Genomic DNA, 16,710 nt, shown 5'->3' on the forward strand with positions numbered 1-16,710 from the left:
AGGACTGAAGTGATTTTGCAAAGTAAACAAAAGCCCATAGAACCCAATGGAAATTTCAACACAATAGGGGGATATTTTGGAAAGTCACAAGCATGTCAGAACAAGGTTTGCAACTTTTCAAAATACTAGCAGATGTAACAAGAATCTATTATAATACTGTTTGCTTAGGAAAGGTGGCCTGTTTAAAATGTTTCCGCAGTTGCAGTTGCCCTTCTGAAATAGGATTTCTTTCTATTTTAATTCACTTAAAATGTATCTATGGATTACCACAAAATGGTGCAGCAGACGTCCCTAAAGATTCCCTGATTAAAACACGGGGCTGTGTTCCCTGAGTATTTGCATATAAGACAGCTGCAGATCCCATTCCAAATTATATGTACTTACTGAAACCAGATCTAAAGTGGATAGAACTTGAGATCACAAGTTTATATTAATTTTAATGTTCCAAAGATTAGTCAGAATTTTTAAGCAAATCAATTCGTTTACTTGGATTCTTGCCTCACATTAGAGAGACTAGACATTCAGAGATTTTAAATACATTTTGGATTCTTTTCCTATTGAGGATTACACTTGCTGATTAAGAGGCTTTATGTTAATTTCAGTAAAGTTTTGCCTCCCGAACATCTTCTCATTTGCCGTTTTAAATGCAATGGGATTATTTTGTGTAGTCTCTGTAGCTGGGAGCTGGAGTTTGGGTATCAAGATGCCAATCTGCAGGCAAGCTGTGTTTTTAATTTCTGTCCTGACTGTTCGATTAATGGCCCCTTTAACCCTGTCTATTGGAAGATTCCCTTTCCTGCCCCACCAGTCTAGCTAAATATGTTGTGTGACAAAATAAGATTGAAAGAATGACTTGCCAATAGACCCCTATGGCTAACAGAAGTTACTCTCATTACAGCTAAGAGAAAAGCAAGCAATGTTAATTAAAGGAGAGTAATATAATTAATGCCAGTCAGCATGGGTTATGGAAAACAGATTCTGTCAAACTAACTTGATATCTTTTTTTCCCCATTGATGTTACAGGTTTAGTTGTAAAGTGAATAGCGCTGATGTAATATATACAGACTCTGTACAGTATTTGACTTAATACTGCATAACATTTTGATTTAAAAAAACACTAGAAAGAAACTAATATGGCACACGTTTAAAGGGATTAAAAGCTACCCACCATAGGTCTCAAAATGTAGCTGGAAACAGAATAATCAAACCACTGTGTTTCTAGTGGGGACCTGCAGGAATCTGTTCTTGACCCTACACTATTTAACATTTTTTAAATCAGTGTCCCTGGGAGAAAACAAAAATCACTGACAAGTTTGCATGACACAAAAAATAGAGGGAGCAGTAAATAATGAAGACTGGTCATGGATAAGAGGGAAGGTTCTCTCAGGAACTGGTAACTGGTTAAGGATAGGCACACAGGGTAGGAATAAAGGGTCAGTTGTCAGAATGGAGAGAGGTCAATAGTGGTGTCCCCCAGGAGTCTGAATCTTAACGGGTGCCTAGGCAATCATTTGTAAAGTCTTTAGCATTAGAAAGCCTGTTTCACTTTTCAGGTATCAGAGGGGTAGCCGTGTTAGTCTGGATCTGTAAAAGCAGCAAAGAATCCTGTGGCACCTTATAGACTAAACAGACGTTTTGGAGCATGAGCTTTCGTGGGTGAATACCCACTTCTTCAGATGCATGTGTGGGAATTCCAGGGGCAGATATATATATATGCTAGCAAGCAAGCTAGAGATAACAAGGTCAGTTCAAATCAGGAAGGATGAGGCCCTGTTCTAGCAGTTGAGGTGTGAAAACCAGAGAGGAGAAACTGGTTCTGTAGTTGGCAAGCCATTCACAGTCCTTTGTTCAATCCTGAGCTGATGGTGTCAAATTTGCAGATGAACTGAAGCTCAGCAGTTTCTCTTTGAAGTCTGGTCCTGAAGTTTTTTGCTGCAGGATGGCCACCTTAAGGTCTGCAATAGTGTGGCCAGGGAGGTGAAGTGCTCCTCCTACAGGTTTTTGTATATTACCATTCCTAATGTCTGATTTGTATCCATTTATCCTTTTCTGTAGAGATTGTCCAGTTTGGCCGATGTACATAGCAGAGGGGCATTGCTGGCATATGATGGCGTATATTACATTGGTGGATGTGCAGGTGAATGAACCAGTGATGGTGTGGCTGATCTGGTTAGGTCCTGTGATGGTGTCGCTGGTGTAGATATGTGGGCAGAGTTGGCATCGAGGTTTGTTGCATGGATTGGTTCCAGTTATTATGGTGCGGTGTGCAGTTACTGGTGAGAATATGTTTCAGGTTGGCAGGTTGTCTGTGGGCAAGGACTGGCCTGCCACCCAAGGCCTGTGAAAGTGTGGGATCATTGTCCAGGATGGGTTGTAGATCCTTGATGATGCGTTGGAGGGGTTTTAGCTGGGGGCTGTATGTGATGGCCAGTGGAGTCCTGTTGGTTTCTTTCTTGGGTTTGTCTTGCAGTAGGAGGCTTCTGGGTACATGTCTGGCTCTGTTGATCTGTTTCCTTATTTCCTCATGCGGGTATTGTAGTTTTGAGAATGCTTGGTGGAGATTTTGTAGGTGTTGGTCTCTGTCTGAGGGATTAGAGCAGATGCGGTTGTACCTCAGTGCTTGGCTGTAGACAATGGATCGTGTGATGTGTCCGGGATTGGAAGCTGGAGTCATGAAGTAGGCATAGCGGTCGGTAGGTTACCATAATAACTCTAGCTCAGGAACCAATCCATGCAAACAAACCTCGATTGCCAACTCTGCCCACATATCTACCACCAGTGACACCATCACAGGACCTAACCAGATCAGCCACACCATCACTGGTCATTCACCTGCATATCCACCAATGTAATATACGCCATCATATGCCAGCAATGCCCCGCTGCTATGTACATCGGCCAAACTGGACAATCTCTACGGAAAAGGATAAATGGATACAAATCAGACATTAGGAATGGCAATATACAAAAACCTGTAGGAGAGCACTTCAACCTCCCTGGCCACACTATTGCAGACCTTAAGGTGGCCATCCTGCAGCAAAAAAACTTCAGGACCAGACTTCAAAGAGAAACTGCTGAGCTTCAGTTCATCTGCAAATTTGACATCATCAGCTCAGGATTGAACAAAGACTGTGAATGGCTTGCCAACTACAGAACCAGTTTCTCCTCTCTTGGTTTTCACACCTCAACTGCTAGAACAGGGCCTCATCCTCCCTGATTGAACTGACCTTGTTATCTCTAGCTTGCTTGCTAGCATATATATACCTGCCCCTGGAAATTTCCACCACATGCATCTGAAGAAGTGGGTATTCACCCACGAAAGCTCATGCTCCAAAACGTCTGTTAGTCTATAAGGTGCCACAGGATTCTTTGCTGTTTCACTTTTATTTGTAATAATTTCAGTCTTAATCCTTATACATGATCTCACTTAAAACCTCTTTGTAATTAAACAAACTTGTTTTACTTTCCCTTTGCTCCTCCTTTACAGTCCAGTAAACATCTGAAGTGGATTCTTCTGAAGATTAGCCCCCGAAATACAGTTCATACAAGCTTTGAGGAAAGAGACACGGAGTCTGATGGAGAAGGAATTTCCAAGCCGGTTTCTTCTCCTGCTGGTGTTTGCTATAATGCAAATTGATAAGAACATAAGAACAGCTGTACTGGATCTGACCAATGGTCCATGTAGTCCAGTATCTGGTCTTCTGACAATGGCCAATGCCACAGAGGGAATGACAGAACAGGGAATCAACAAGTGATCCATCCCATCGCCCATTCCCAGCTTCTAGCAAACAAGAGGACTCTTCAGAGCATGGTTTTGCATCCCTTCTTATCTTGGCTAATAGGTTCATGGGAGATAAGGTCCATCAATGGCTATCTAGTTGTTGTTGTTGTTGTTTTTAAAACCTTGTTATAGTCTTGGCCTTCACAACATCCTCTGGCAAGAGTTCCACAGGCTGACTGTGTGTTGTGTGAAGAAATACTTCCTTTGGCTCATTTTATATCTGCTGCCTATTAATTTCATTTGGTGACCCCTAATTCTTGTGCTATGAGTAAATAACACTTCCTTATTTCCTTTCTCCACATCAGTCATGATTTTATAGACCTCTCTCTCTTTTCCAAGCTGAAAAGTCCCAATCTTATTAATCTCTCCTCATATGGAAGCTGTTCCATACCCCTAATTGATCTGCTCCTGCCCACTCCTTTGCAAATGAATGGCCACTTGCCATGTTTGCCAATGGACTCTGGTGAATCTTGGCTGGAAATGCTGGCTTGTCATTTGTCTGGGAGAAACCCATTTTCCTCCTCCCCATGCAAGTCTGTAGAACATGTTTTACTCTCACATTTCCTTCATATTTGTATGGTCCCTTGGGCATTTAGCATACATACACCACACAGGAATATGAATGATCAGCATGGTGTTCATTTTCCAAAGATACTTTACATGACACAAATCTGATACAGTTCATGGCATTACTGAATAGGGGTGCACTGAACTGGTCAGGCCAGGTGGAACTGATATCAGGGAGCCCCTTGCCCTCTGGCATCGGGATGCTCTTAGGTTACGCTGATCTCTGATGCAAAACATGTGTTGCTCCACACATTTGTTCTGCTTTGGGAAGCAATAGCTCACCAGGATTCCTAGGACTGCTGTGAGGCTGAAGGTGGTGGACTTTGGGGCTGGGTTATGTCTGAAATCCAGGGCTCTTGGGCTGCTTTACAGGGAGATCCACGGGTCCTGGTGCCAGAGGCTGCCCTACAGAAAACTCAGCTCTAACACTGGCACCGTGTTTCATTCACTAGCGTGAAGCTGAGTGAACTTTAAGTTGAACAAGTGAAATTTTATTAAATCCTACGCTGCTCTGTCCATGTGGCTGAGCTGCTTCCAGCCCAGCTCCCCACATTCCCTGGTGTACCGTCAATAACAGTCCCCCCAGGAACACTGGCTGTCTGCCCATTAACCATCTCCACTGGCATCAAAACTCACACGCAGATTTGGGGGAAAAAAATAATGAAACAAAAGAGATCTTGCGTCAGTCAAGCTGCCAAAGGAGCATTTCCTTCTTTTCATCAAACCTAGAGATTTCCTCTCAAAGGGAAACTGACCTGATTCAGGACGAGACGGGCAACACACAAAGATAGCCCTGTGGTAAGTTGAAAGTCACTCTCACAACTGCAAAGCTAGAAGTGGGAGTTGAAGAATGCTGAGAAGGGGAGATTCTTAGCTTCCTATTGAAATACACAGCACCTGCCTCTAACCCCGTAAATTCTGAGATCTCAGACGTATGTGCGGAAAAACTATTGGGCATCATTTTGAAGGTTATTTTGAAGGTTTTACAGCTCCCAAGGAGCCCTGTGCACTTGGTTTCATGTCAGTATTACTGAGGGAGCTTGTTACATCAAATTTCAATAGCTCTTTCTTCAAACCGGGGCAGTTTGCTCCAGCTATTACAAACGGGCATTGCTGAGCAATGAAAAAAGGATGCAGGTTTTCCCTTGTAGTGTCCAGGGAGTTTTCTGTGCTGTGAACAAGCACTCCCTCTGTCTCCATCCTGCACAAAGTTTTCAGACCCCTGAACCACGGTCCAAACTCACCCTTCTTCCTGGTGTTGCTTTTATTGGTAACTTAACAAGTCTCAGCCGGAGTTTAGCTGTTTCTCAGTTTCCATCCATCCCTAGTCCCTGCTCCCTAGAGAGCCCCTTATACTGCAGATGGAGTTAACAAGCTGCAGCTGTCCCCACGTGAGGCTCCAACAGCTGCTAAGGCCATGGCTACACTTACAGTTCTGCAGCGCTGGTAGTTACAGCTGTGTTCATACAGCTGTGTAGGGCCAGCGCTGCAGTGTGGCCACCCTTACAGCTACCAGCGCTGCAGTGTGGCCACATTTGCAGCATTTGCAGCTGTGTTAGGAGTGGTGCATTGTGGGCAGCTATCCCAGCATTCAAATGGCTGCAACGTGCTTTTCAAAAGAGGGGGGGTGGGGTGGAATGTGACAGGGAGCGTGGGAGAGACAGAGAGATTGGATTTTTGGAGCTTTTTTCTCAGCTCCCTGCCTTGCAAGTTCTAAGGACTGGAAGACACACAGTGCCTACCTTCAATCATTTTAAAAGTTCTGACCCCTTCCCCCACCCCTCTCTCATTCACTAAATGCAAATTATGCACTCCTAAATAGCCATCAGACCAGATAAGCATCAGCTCAACACGGACTTCCCCCTCCCCCTCTGCCGTGTAAGCGTGCTGTTTCTCTCTTCAAGCAAACAGCTGTGAACATTCCAAAGTAATTCCCCTGCCTGCCTCCGCTCGCTCAGCAAACAGGAGCTGTGTTTGTTTTTTAAATAAGCAGTTTGGCTGAACTCCGAGCTCCCCCTTTCTTCCGGTTTGTTGTGGACAGGAATTCTGGGATACCTCCTTATACCCCAGAGGTCAATAAAAGCGCTGGTGGGGTCCACACTTGCTGACCAGCGCTGGATCACCAGCGCTGGAATCGCTACACCCGAGGCTCGACCGGGGGTACAGCCAGCGCTGCAATCAGGGAGTTGCAGCGCTGGCCGTGCTTTGCAAGTGTGGCCACATCCTAAGTTGCAGCGCTGTAACCCCCTCACCAGCGCTGCAACTCTCTAGTGTAGCCATGGCCTAAGAGGGTGGTCAACAGCAGTGGTGCAAGTAGAAATCGTTTCTTGCCAGTATTGCACTCATGGGAGGGACACAAGGGGGGGCATGTGACTCTCCATGTGACTCTTCCCCTTCCCCTCTGATACCCTTCTTACCTGTTTAAAATTTTACAAGTGCATCTGTTAAACAGATGCACTTGTAAAATGATGCTTACAGGTGTCATTGAGGACCCAGCAGCACCTCAAATTGAAAACTTCTTAAATGAAAGAAGGATAGGATGGACAATCACTCCACTTTCCCTTAACACACTATCAGTGCCTCCCTTACATCCAAACTAAGCTTCTGCCAGCTTGCCTTTATCTAAGTATTGCTCTCTGCCAGGCAAGAAGAAAGCAAAGATGCTGTCCCATCTGGGTTTGATGGAAGAGAGGCATAGAACTGTGTGTGCCATGTACCTCTTGATAGAACTACAGCCTAAATTGTTTTGTTATTTTCCTCAGCATGACATAAAGGATGGGCAATCAAAATCAGCCTGGCAGAACGTGCATGAGAACTGTCTCTGGACAGATGAGCAGCTGATCAAAATCACATTCTTTTATCTCAATGGGAACAGGATTTGACCCCAAGAGATCAGAAGGAGTTTTGCTATTGAATTCAATGGGAACAGGCTTTGACATTTGGAGAGGAAAGAAGAAAACCACTCAAGCAAGGACTGTGTTGCTTATACCACATGTATCAAAGGCTGCTGGCTCATGTGAGAAAGTCAGCAGACATCTGATCTTTGTCCATTGCAAGGGAGAAATCAGCAATCAATGAAGCTAGAACAGTCTCTGTACCAGATCCAACTCATAAATCCATCTGCAAAGGATCAAGGAAATATGAAGGCTCCAGATTACCTTAAAGTCCTCAGTCCCTTGGTTAGAATGCGCCATTAGTATATTTTCATAGTCCAAATGCTAGAGCAGGAGAGCAGCAAAGAGGCAAAATGGAGATGTTTCCAGGTCAGGACTTTTTAGTTTCAGCCAAGTAAAGGGAAATCTGTTCTCACTGTGAAAGATGGTGTTTGGAGTCACATGGGCAAGTTACATGTCCATCACCCCCACCTGTATTCTAGTTAGCACGTTCACAAAAAGTCCATTAAGGGTAGACAGGCGTTTTCCAGGGTTCATTGTCAGCTAAGTGCTCCTTAATGGGCCATTCAACTTGACTTATCCCTTCAGGTGCTGGCTAAATACTTTGTGGGCGTTAGCTATGTTTACTACATGTTAAACTCATAACTTTAGATACCAAGATGAATATACAAGCATAAAAATAGCATAATCATAAGTACCAGCTATTTCCCATACATGACTATTCCCAAAAGAGATTCTGAAATTTAAAAAAAAAAAATCTGAAAGAGGCAGAGGTTCACAGATTTGCAAACCTAAAAACCTGTGTTATGCTTTACACCACCCAAGCACATAACTTTTTAATGTTCGTAAACCCAGTAACAGCAAAGGAACACTGAATAACCATTAACCTGAATGTGTGCCAGCCAGTATGCCCTCACTGACTAAAGTGGTCCATAGTCATGCAAATCAATCCCATTGTCTTCAGTAGGACTGATCAAATGATTAAGAGTTTACAAAATTAGGTTCCAAGTTTGTAAATTGTTCTGGATGAACTGACAATGCCTGAGCTGTCAGATCAGAAGGAGCTTCATTCGAATATAAGGTGGGCAGATGTGTGATAAGTCTTAGATCCGTTGCTAAGATGAAGAACATATTTTCAGCAAAGTTCTTGGCAGGTTCCTGAGGCAGCCGGTTTAAGGCCGTCAGTGTCTGGCATTATAATCTTCACTTATAGTTCTCTCCCACAAAGTCAGAAAATAAGGCATTTGTTTTCTTTGTTTTGCTGCTCCAGTTCCAGATAACAAAAAATGCATATTAGACTAGTTGCAAAGAAGAATTCTGTGTACACTGGGGACAACACTTGATTCCCATCAGGCTGAAGAACTGGGCTGACATCAGAATCCAAACATCATCTGGTCAGTGCAAGCAGAGGCATTCCCGTAATGATTTGGACTTGAGGTGATGCAGTATGGATGTCATGGATAATTCAGACCAATGGGGAGAAAGAATAAAAAAAACACTGTTTAAACACCATCCATCCCCCCACCCCTCCCCTCTGGAGGGCTCCTGACCAATTTAACAGCAAAATACGTATGCTAACAAACTTAAACAAAGCCTGACCCTAAATTTAAGTTTGTTAGCATATGTATTGTGGTGTTAAAGCCATATGAAGAATGAATGCCCTCCCTAGCCATGTTCTACTCCTTTAAGGAGATTTAACAAATATTTTACCATATTAGCACTATTATCAAACATGCAGAAGCCTGTAACTGCAATAGAAATTGAGCAGGTGGAGATGCTAGGGATAGTTCTCCAAAATTAGGTTATAAAATCCTCTGTTTGCACCTAGGATTACGGAGCCTCTGTCAGACCAAAGCTTACAGCAGCCTTGCCATGGAAGGGAGTTCAGATACTTCTGCACTTTTATCAGATATTTCTGCAGTCACTTTCCACCTCAGTTTGCATCATACTCTGACTTAAGGAAAACATGCTCTGTTCTGTGCCACTGCTGCCATCCAGAGCCAGTCTGAATCATTGTTGTTTCAGAAAATTAACTCCAGGAGCATGGATTTCAGTTAGAGTTAGTTGCTACAACACTGCAGCAATAAACACCCAGCATTTGCACACACAAAAAAAAAATTAAATCAATGCAAACTGAGCAATAGAGAAAACATACTTTGAGAAAATGGCCCTGCAAGTTTGAATACTTTGAATGTTATGCTCAAGGATGGGAAATGTGGGTCTCTTGATAGAACAAAGTCATTGGTTTTCCTTTGCTGTCACCTTTTGTGAAGTGCATGTCCTGCTTCATTTACATTCCTGTCAACATCCCTATCCCCTCGCTTAGAAACAAGGAGGCAGACCACAGAGCTCAGGCAGGAAATGGAAAAACAGTGATGCATCTTTTTATGTTTAGGATTCTTTCAATGAGAATGGGCTCATACCATGGGGTGACAAGTGGGCTAAATAATCTCTGCAGTTACTTTAAAACTTCTTTTCTACCTAAACCCAAGCTCTTCTAGACACTTAAGCCCATCGTTTCAAACATGGATGCTAAAACCTAAATCCAGGTTTGGGCTCCCAGCTAACTGAAATTATTTTCTTTAAGTACCCACAGCTCTTATCGACCTCCACTGAAGTCACATGGGCATCACACTCCTGGGATTTAAAAAAGAGCCACTTTTATTTAGGGACGTAAATTAGGATGTGCACACTTGAAAGTTTTGCCAATTCTGCCCACAGCTTCCTGGGCACAAGTCCCACCAACTTCATTATATTCCAAGCCCGACTGATTGCAAGGTTTGTCAGTGGCAGTGTTCATTCACAGGCCTGGTCTACACTACGTGTTTAAACCAATTTTAACAGCGTTAAACTGATTTAACGCTGCACCCGTCCACACTATGAGGTCCTTTATATCGATATAAAGGGCTCTTTAAACCGGTTTCTGTACTCCTCCCCAACGAGAGGAGTAGCACTGAAATCGGTATTGCCATATCGGATTAAGGTTAGTGTGGCCACAAATCGACGGTATTGGCCTCCGGGCGGTATCCCACAGTGCTCCACTGTGACCGCTCTGGACAGCAATCTGAACTCGGATGCAGTGGCCAGGTAGACAGGAAAAGCCCCGTGAACTATTGAATTTCATTTCCTGTTTGCCCAGCGTGGAGCTCTGATCAGCACGGGTGGCGATGCAGTCCCAAATCCAAAAAGAGCTCCAGCATGGACCGTACGGGAGATACTGGATCTGATCGCTGTACGGGGAGACAAATCTGTTCTATCAGAGCTCCATTACAGAAGACGAAATGAGAAAGCATTTGAAAAAAATCTCCAGGCTATGATACAGAGTCCACAGCACAGTGCTGCGTGACAAGCGTAACGGAAAGCCAAAGAATCACATGGACGCTCATGGAGGGAGGGAGGGGGTACTGAGGACTCCAGCTATCCCACAGTCCCCAGCAGTCTCTGAAAAGTATTTGCATTCTTGGCACTCCCAATGCCTGTAGAGTCAAACACATTGTCCGGGGTGGTTCAGGGTATAGCTTCCCCTCCCCCACCCCGTGAAAGAAAAGGGAAAAAATCGTTTGTTGACTTTTTTCAATGTCACTGTATGTCTACTGCATGCTGCTGGTAGACACGGTGCTGGGGCAATGAACAGCAGCATCCTCTCTCCTCCCTTCTCCAGTGGCAGACGGTAAAGTGCAGTAGAACTGGTAACCATCCTTGTCATCAGCCTGTGAGTGCTCCGGGCTGGCCTCAGGTGAGGTCGGCTGGGGGCGCCTGGGTAAAAAATAGGAATGACTCCTGGTCATTCCCAGTAGATGGTATAGAACGGCTGGTAACTGTCCTCATCATAGCAACTGGGTGCTGAGCTCCATCAGCCCCCTCCCTTTCATGTGTAAAGAAAAGATTCTGTACTGCCTGGACTATCATAGCAGCTGGAGGCTGCCTCCCCCTCATTTTATCTCACTAACAAGTCACTGTTTCTTATTCCTGCATTCTTTATTACTTCATGACACAAATGGGGGGACACTGCAATGGTAGCCCAGGAGGGTTGGGGGAGCAGGGAAGCAACGGGTGGGGTTGTTGCAGGGGCACCCCCTAGAACGGCATGTAGCTCATCATTTCTGCGGGATCTGACACGGAGCGGCTGCGCTCTCTGATACACTGGTTCTCTAGTACACTTGCCCCATATTCTAGGCAGGACTGACTCTATTTTTAGATACCATAAAGGAAGGATTGACTCGAGGAGTCATTCCCAGTTTTGTCTTTGCGCCCCCGGCCGACCTCAGCCAGGGGCACCCATGATAGCAGCAGATGGTACAGAATGACTGATAACCATCATCTCATCTCCAATTTACAATGGCACAGCAGACGGTACAGAACAACTGATAACCATCTCTGCTATCTTGCAAAGGCAAATGAATGCTGCTGCGTAGCGCTGAAGTACCGTGTCTGTTAGCAACATCCAGTAGACATACATTGACAGTAAAAAAAAGCTGAACGGGCTCCATGGTTGCCGTGCTATGGCATCTGCCAGGGCAATCCAGGGAAAAAGGGCGAGAAACGATTGTCTGCTGTTGCTTTCACGGAGGAAGGAAAGAGTGACGACATTTACCCAGAATCACCTGCGACACAGTTTTTGCACCATCATGCACTGGGGTCTCAACCCAGAATTCCAATGGGTGGGGGAGACTGTGGGAACTATGGGATAGCTACGGGATAGCTATCCACAGTGCAACGCTCCAGAAATCGACGCAAGCCTCAGACCATGGACGCACACCGCCGAATTAATGTGCTTAGTGTGGCCGCATGCACTCGACTTTATACAATCTGTTTTACAAAACCAGTTTATGTAAAATCGGAATAATCCCATAGTGTAGACATACCCACAGCAAAGCTTCATTCCCTGAACTGACTGTCTTGGAGACAAAGTTCTGCAGGACAAAACTTCAGAGCAGAGCTGGAGGGGGCAACCTTGCAAGACCCAGTTCAATACCCACTGAAGTCAGTGAATATCCTCCACTATTTGAGCAAGCCTTTGATCGGGCCCTCAGTGCCATCCTGCCAGTGAGGATTGTATATGAACATTTTGTCATGGGCATATGCAGGTGTTGGAATCTTGTAGAGGAGTGCACCAAGGAGTGTATACAGGGGGGGAGGGTGTGCACACGGGTGGAGCTTGGACTAAGGCCCCAAAGTCAATCTAGTCTTGAATGTGTACAGTGTCCAAGCCAATGGGAGCTGCCAGAAGCAGCGCGGGCCAAGAGACATACTGGCCGCCACTTCCAGCACCTCCCATTGGCTTGGAGCGGCAAACCGCAGCCACGATCGACTGAACCTGCAGACGCAGCAGGTAAACAAACCGGCCCAGCCCACCAGGGGCTTTCCCTGCAGAAGCGGCAGAACAAGTTTGGGAACACTGCAGTAGATCATAGTCTTTGCAAAGATATGTTACATGGCATATCTAGCATAAAACATATCACAGCTATGTCATATTTACACTCACAAGCATATTTCCATAAAGCATTACGGAGTGCAATGTCACCAATGTGGACACAGTGTGTGCGCTAAGACATGGCATAGCTAAGTGTTGCAACAGAGGATATTGGTATTGAAGGAGAAAAACGCCCTTCAAGTATAGCTGTGTTATAGCAGACATCACCACGTGGTGCTGGTATGCATAGTTTCAGAGTTTCATTTTCTTGGTGTAAGCAGAGTCAGGATGAGTTCTACCCTGACATCTGGTGGTGAATTATGGGAAGTGTGGAAAGAATTTCAGGAATTGTGAATTCTCAGATATTTGTATGGGCACGCCCAGCATAGCCCAATGCAGCCTGGGATGGTTATTTTGACAGCTCTGGGATCCCCAATTTCTTTGTTATTGGGGCAGGATAAATAAAGTGTTGCCACCTGATTATGTGAATGAGGAACTAGGAGACTGCTTTATGACAGAGATGTCTCAATATAACCTAAGTGACACTTGCTAAACAAGGGACATGGGTTGGGAGGTTGGGGATTGGTGTGTGTACCTGATGGTATGGGTCCCTTTTGAGGGCCCGGAACACCAATTGCACAGCCTCCTCTCTCCACTATAAAAGAGTAGAGCTAATTTTGATTCCATTAGGAGTCCATCTAGAGACTATTAAGCTGAGTTCATGTTGGGCCAATGGTGCACCAGTACCAGGTCTCCCCTACTAAGAGCTGAAATCACTGAGTGCTGTGTTAACTAGTGGGGGAGCCTGAAGACCTATTGTTAAGTGGTTGGCAGAGCGGAGCAGTTTGCAGCATGTTGGAGCAACCCATGGAACAGTGAGTGGAGTGGAGTGGTTTGTGGGGACAGCTGGAGTGGGTCACGGGTCGGCTGGAGGAGCAGCACAGCTGGTGTAGTGGAGCAGGTCATCGTGAAGGCTGCAGCAGAACTCCACGGAGAGGTGGAGCAGTTGGCCCCTGGCCCACGTAAGGTGCCCCTTAACAACTTGTGTGGACTTCCCCTCACCATTTCCACCCAAACTGGGGAGGTAAAACTCTGCAGATAAACTTTTGAATTCTGGGGTGGCACTGACCAGACTTTCGGGTTGTTGGACTTCGGGGTGATTGGACTTAAGACCCTAAGGGGGAAAGGATATTGCCAAACGTACTTGGAGGTGGGTTTTTGCTTATGGTTTGTGTTATAATCCTGTTTGTGGTGTTTCTCCAATAGGATGCAGCATTGTTTCCTTCCTTTATTAAAAGGATTTTGCTACACTCAGACTCCATGCTTGCGAGAGGGGAAGTATTGCCTCTTAGAGGTGCCCAGGGGGGTGTAGTATGTAAGTGTCCCAGGTCACAGGGTCGGGGCTCGAGTCTGTTATGCATTGTGTTATTGAAACAGAACCCCTGGATACTGAACCCGGCCCTTGTTGCTGCCAGCTCAGAGAGGCAGAAGGGTTACATTGGCATGCAACCACTGGTCAGTTTTGAAGAAACTCTATGTTAGTTTTGCTATTAAGTTTCTTTCTGAAGGAGCTGTTGAAAACAGCAGAAGAGTTTGTTCTCTGCTTTAATCTTTGTAACTAGAGTCAATTCTTGGGGCAGAGTAACACTGAGAAGCTAGTGTTTGGGCTGAAAGCCCTGTAAGAGGGAATTGGTGTGTGCTGTTTGTGAATGCCTCTGTTCCAGGACTGGTGGGCACACGTAAACAGAACAAGTTGCACTAAGAATATACGCAGACTCTGCATCGCTTATCTCCTCCAACAGGAAGCCAACCTACAAAGTCCTGAAATAGGCTATCGCTCAGCAGAGGGGGCCATACCTGCACTCGTTCAATGGTAATTAAATGTGAAGGCTCCAATTCTGCCCCCATATGTTGAGTAGCACCTTATTCCTCAAGCAATTCCACTGAAGTCAATGGATCTTTCAACTAGAAGCAGAACCCTGCCCTCACTGCACAGCCAGGCTAGGAAAGAACATACACGCTACCGGATGTATACAGGCAGCTCAGTCAGAGAGGAGGAGACCCAGCTACTTCATGGCAGATGTAGTCTGCACAAAGAGCCAATCCATAGGAACGAATGGGCCTGCCTCATGGGTGTTAGTTCAATGAGGCACCATACAGAGCTGCAATTTTATGTTGAATTGACTCAAAGCTAAACATTTTGGTTCAGTTCAAAAATCTGAAATATTTTGATTTGGGTTCCATAAGCCAAAAACAAAAAATATTGTGGAGATTTTCCCCTCAACGGTATTTAAAAATTTCTGCAAAACAAAGTTCACCGGAAAATTTCAATTTGAAGTCATATTTCAATCTGAAATCATATTTTCTGTCAAAAAAAAATCTTTTCCATGGAAAATTTCCAGCCCAGCTCTAGCAGAAAACCCAGGCAACAGGTCTCTGAAAGTACAACGCCACTGCCCTAGGGTGATTGGCTCCAGTACCAGCTTAGCCGATCCAGAGGGAGGGATGGCACCTGGGGCTATCAAGGATAAGGGAGAATCAGAGCTAGGGGGAGAGCCCAAGTGAGAGACTCCTGGTGTGTTAGAGCTGTCTGAGTGGGAGTCAGTGGCAGGCCCCAGAAAGAAGCAGATGTTTCTTGGGGGAAGGCTGATGTAAAGAAGAGCAGCAAGTGGGGTTTGCTGACTTCCCTAAGCCAGAGAGCAGGGCCAGAGGGCTGAAGCAGGGAGCAGCAGAGAAGCTTCCCCACTGATGTCTCCATGCCAGACAGCTAGACCCAGTGAGAGGGCTGCAGGGTGTGAACAATACTCCCAAGGTAAAGATCTCCCAGCAGAGAAGCCATTAGGGTTCCAGCGAGGAACATAAGAACGGCCGTACCGGGTCAGACCAAAGGTCTATCTAGCCCAGTATCTGTCTAACGACAGTGGCCAATGCCAGGTGTCCCAGAGGGAGTGAACCTAACAGGCAATGATCAAGTGATCTCTTTTCTGCCATCCATCTCCATCCTCTGATGAACAGATGCTAGGGACAACATTCTTTACCCATCCTAGCTAATAGCCATTTACAGACTTAACCACCATGAATTTGTCCAGTTCTCTTTTAAACATTGTTATAGTCCTAGCCTTCACAGCCTCCTCAGGTAAGGAATTCCACAAGTTGACTGTGCGCTGCGTGAAGAGGAAGAGCAGGGTTGCACTCCAGTTAGTGGGGCTAGAGCAACTGGCCTGGCAGAAGGACAGAAGAGGATTGACTGTCACAGAAGACACCGGAGCCTGGCAAGGCAGAGAGGCTGATGGTTGTGCTGGCTGGGAAGAATGGGGTTTTATGGACTATATACACTGGGTGTGGGAAATGAACTACGTTTGGAATTCTTGCTGAGGACTATTTGAACTAGTTTTTGTAATAAGCCACAGGATAAGCTTGGATGGAGTTACTTGGAACTCTTTATGGTAAAACTGAGGCAGGCGTTCAAGCTCTGCCATGTTAAATGTTCAATTTCACACCACTCTACTGAATCTCAAGACCCATGACAATATTCTTGTTAGAAGGACTAAACTGGTCCAAGTTAGTTCATATATAGGACATAGGCGAGGAAGAGACTTCTGGTCCACAGAGTCCAGTCCCCAGCTGTCACAGGCAACCCCATCATACAATCCCTTTCATATATTTAATCAAACAAATGCAACTTCTAGATTTCTTCCAGCTAAATCCTCATTGGTGATTAAACATCTTGTTCCTACTGGGTGAATTGCACTAGGCTCTTAGCTACGTGATACAAACCTGAGCCTCCTTTATTCTCAAGGGCTTATATTACTCTATATTTGTATTACAGAGCACACAAACCCCAGTCGAGATTGGGGTCCCGTGATGCTAGGTACAGTAACTCCTCACTTAACGTTGTAGTTATGTTCCTGAATAAAGTGACTTTAAGCGAAACGATGTGAAGCGAATCCAATTTCCCCATAAGAATTCATGTAAATGAGGGGGTTAGGTTCCAGGGAAATTTTTTTCCCACCAGACAAAAGTATACACACACATACACATACATACACACACAG

This window comes from Gopherus evgoodei, chromosome 7 (assembly GCF_007399415.2).
Source record: "Gopherus evgoodei ecotype Sinaloan lineage chromosome 7, rGopEvg1_v1.p, whole genome shotgun sequence".
Taxonomy (NCBI): Eukaryota; Metazoa; Chordata; order Testudines; family Testudinidae; genus Gopherus; species Gopherus evgoodei.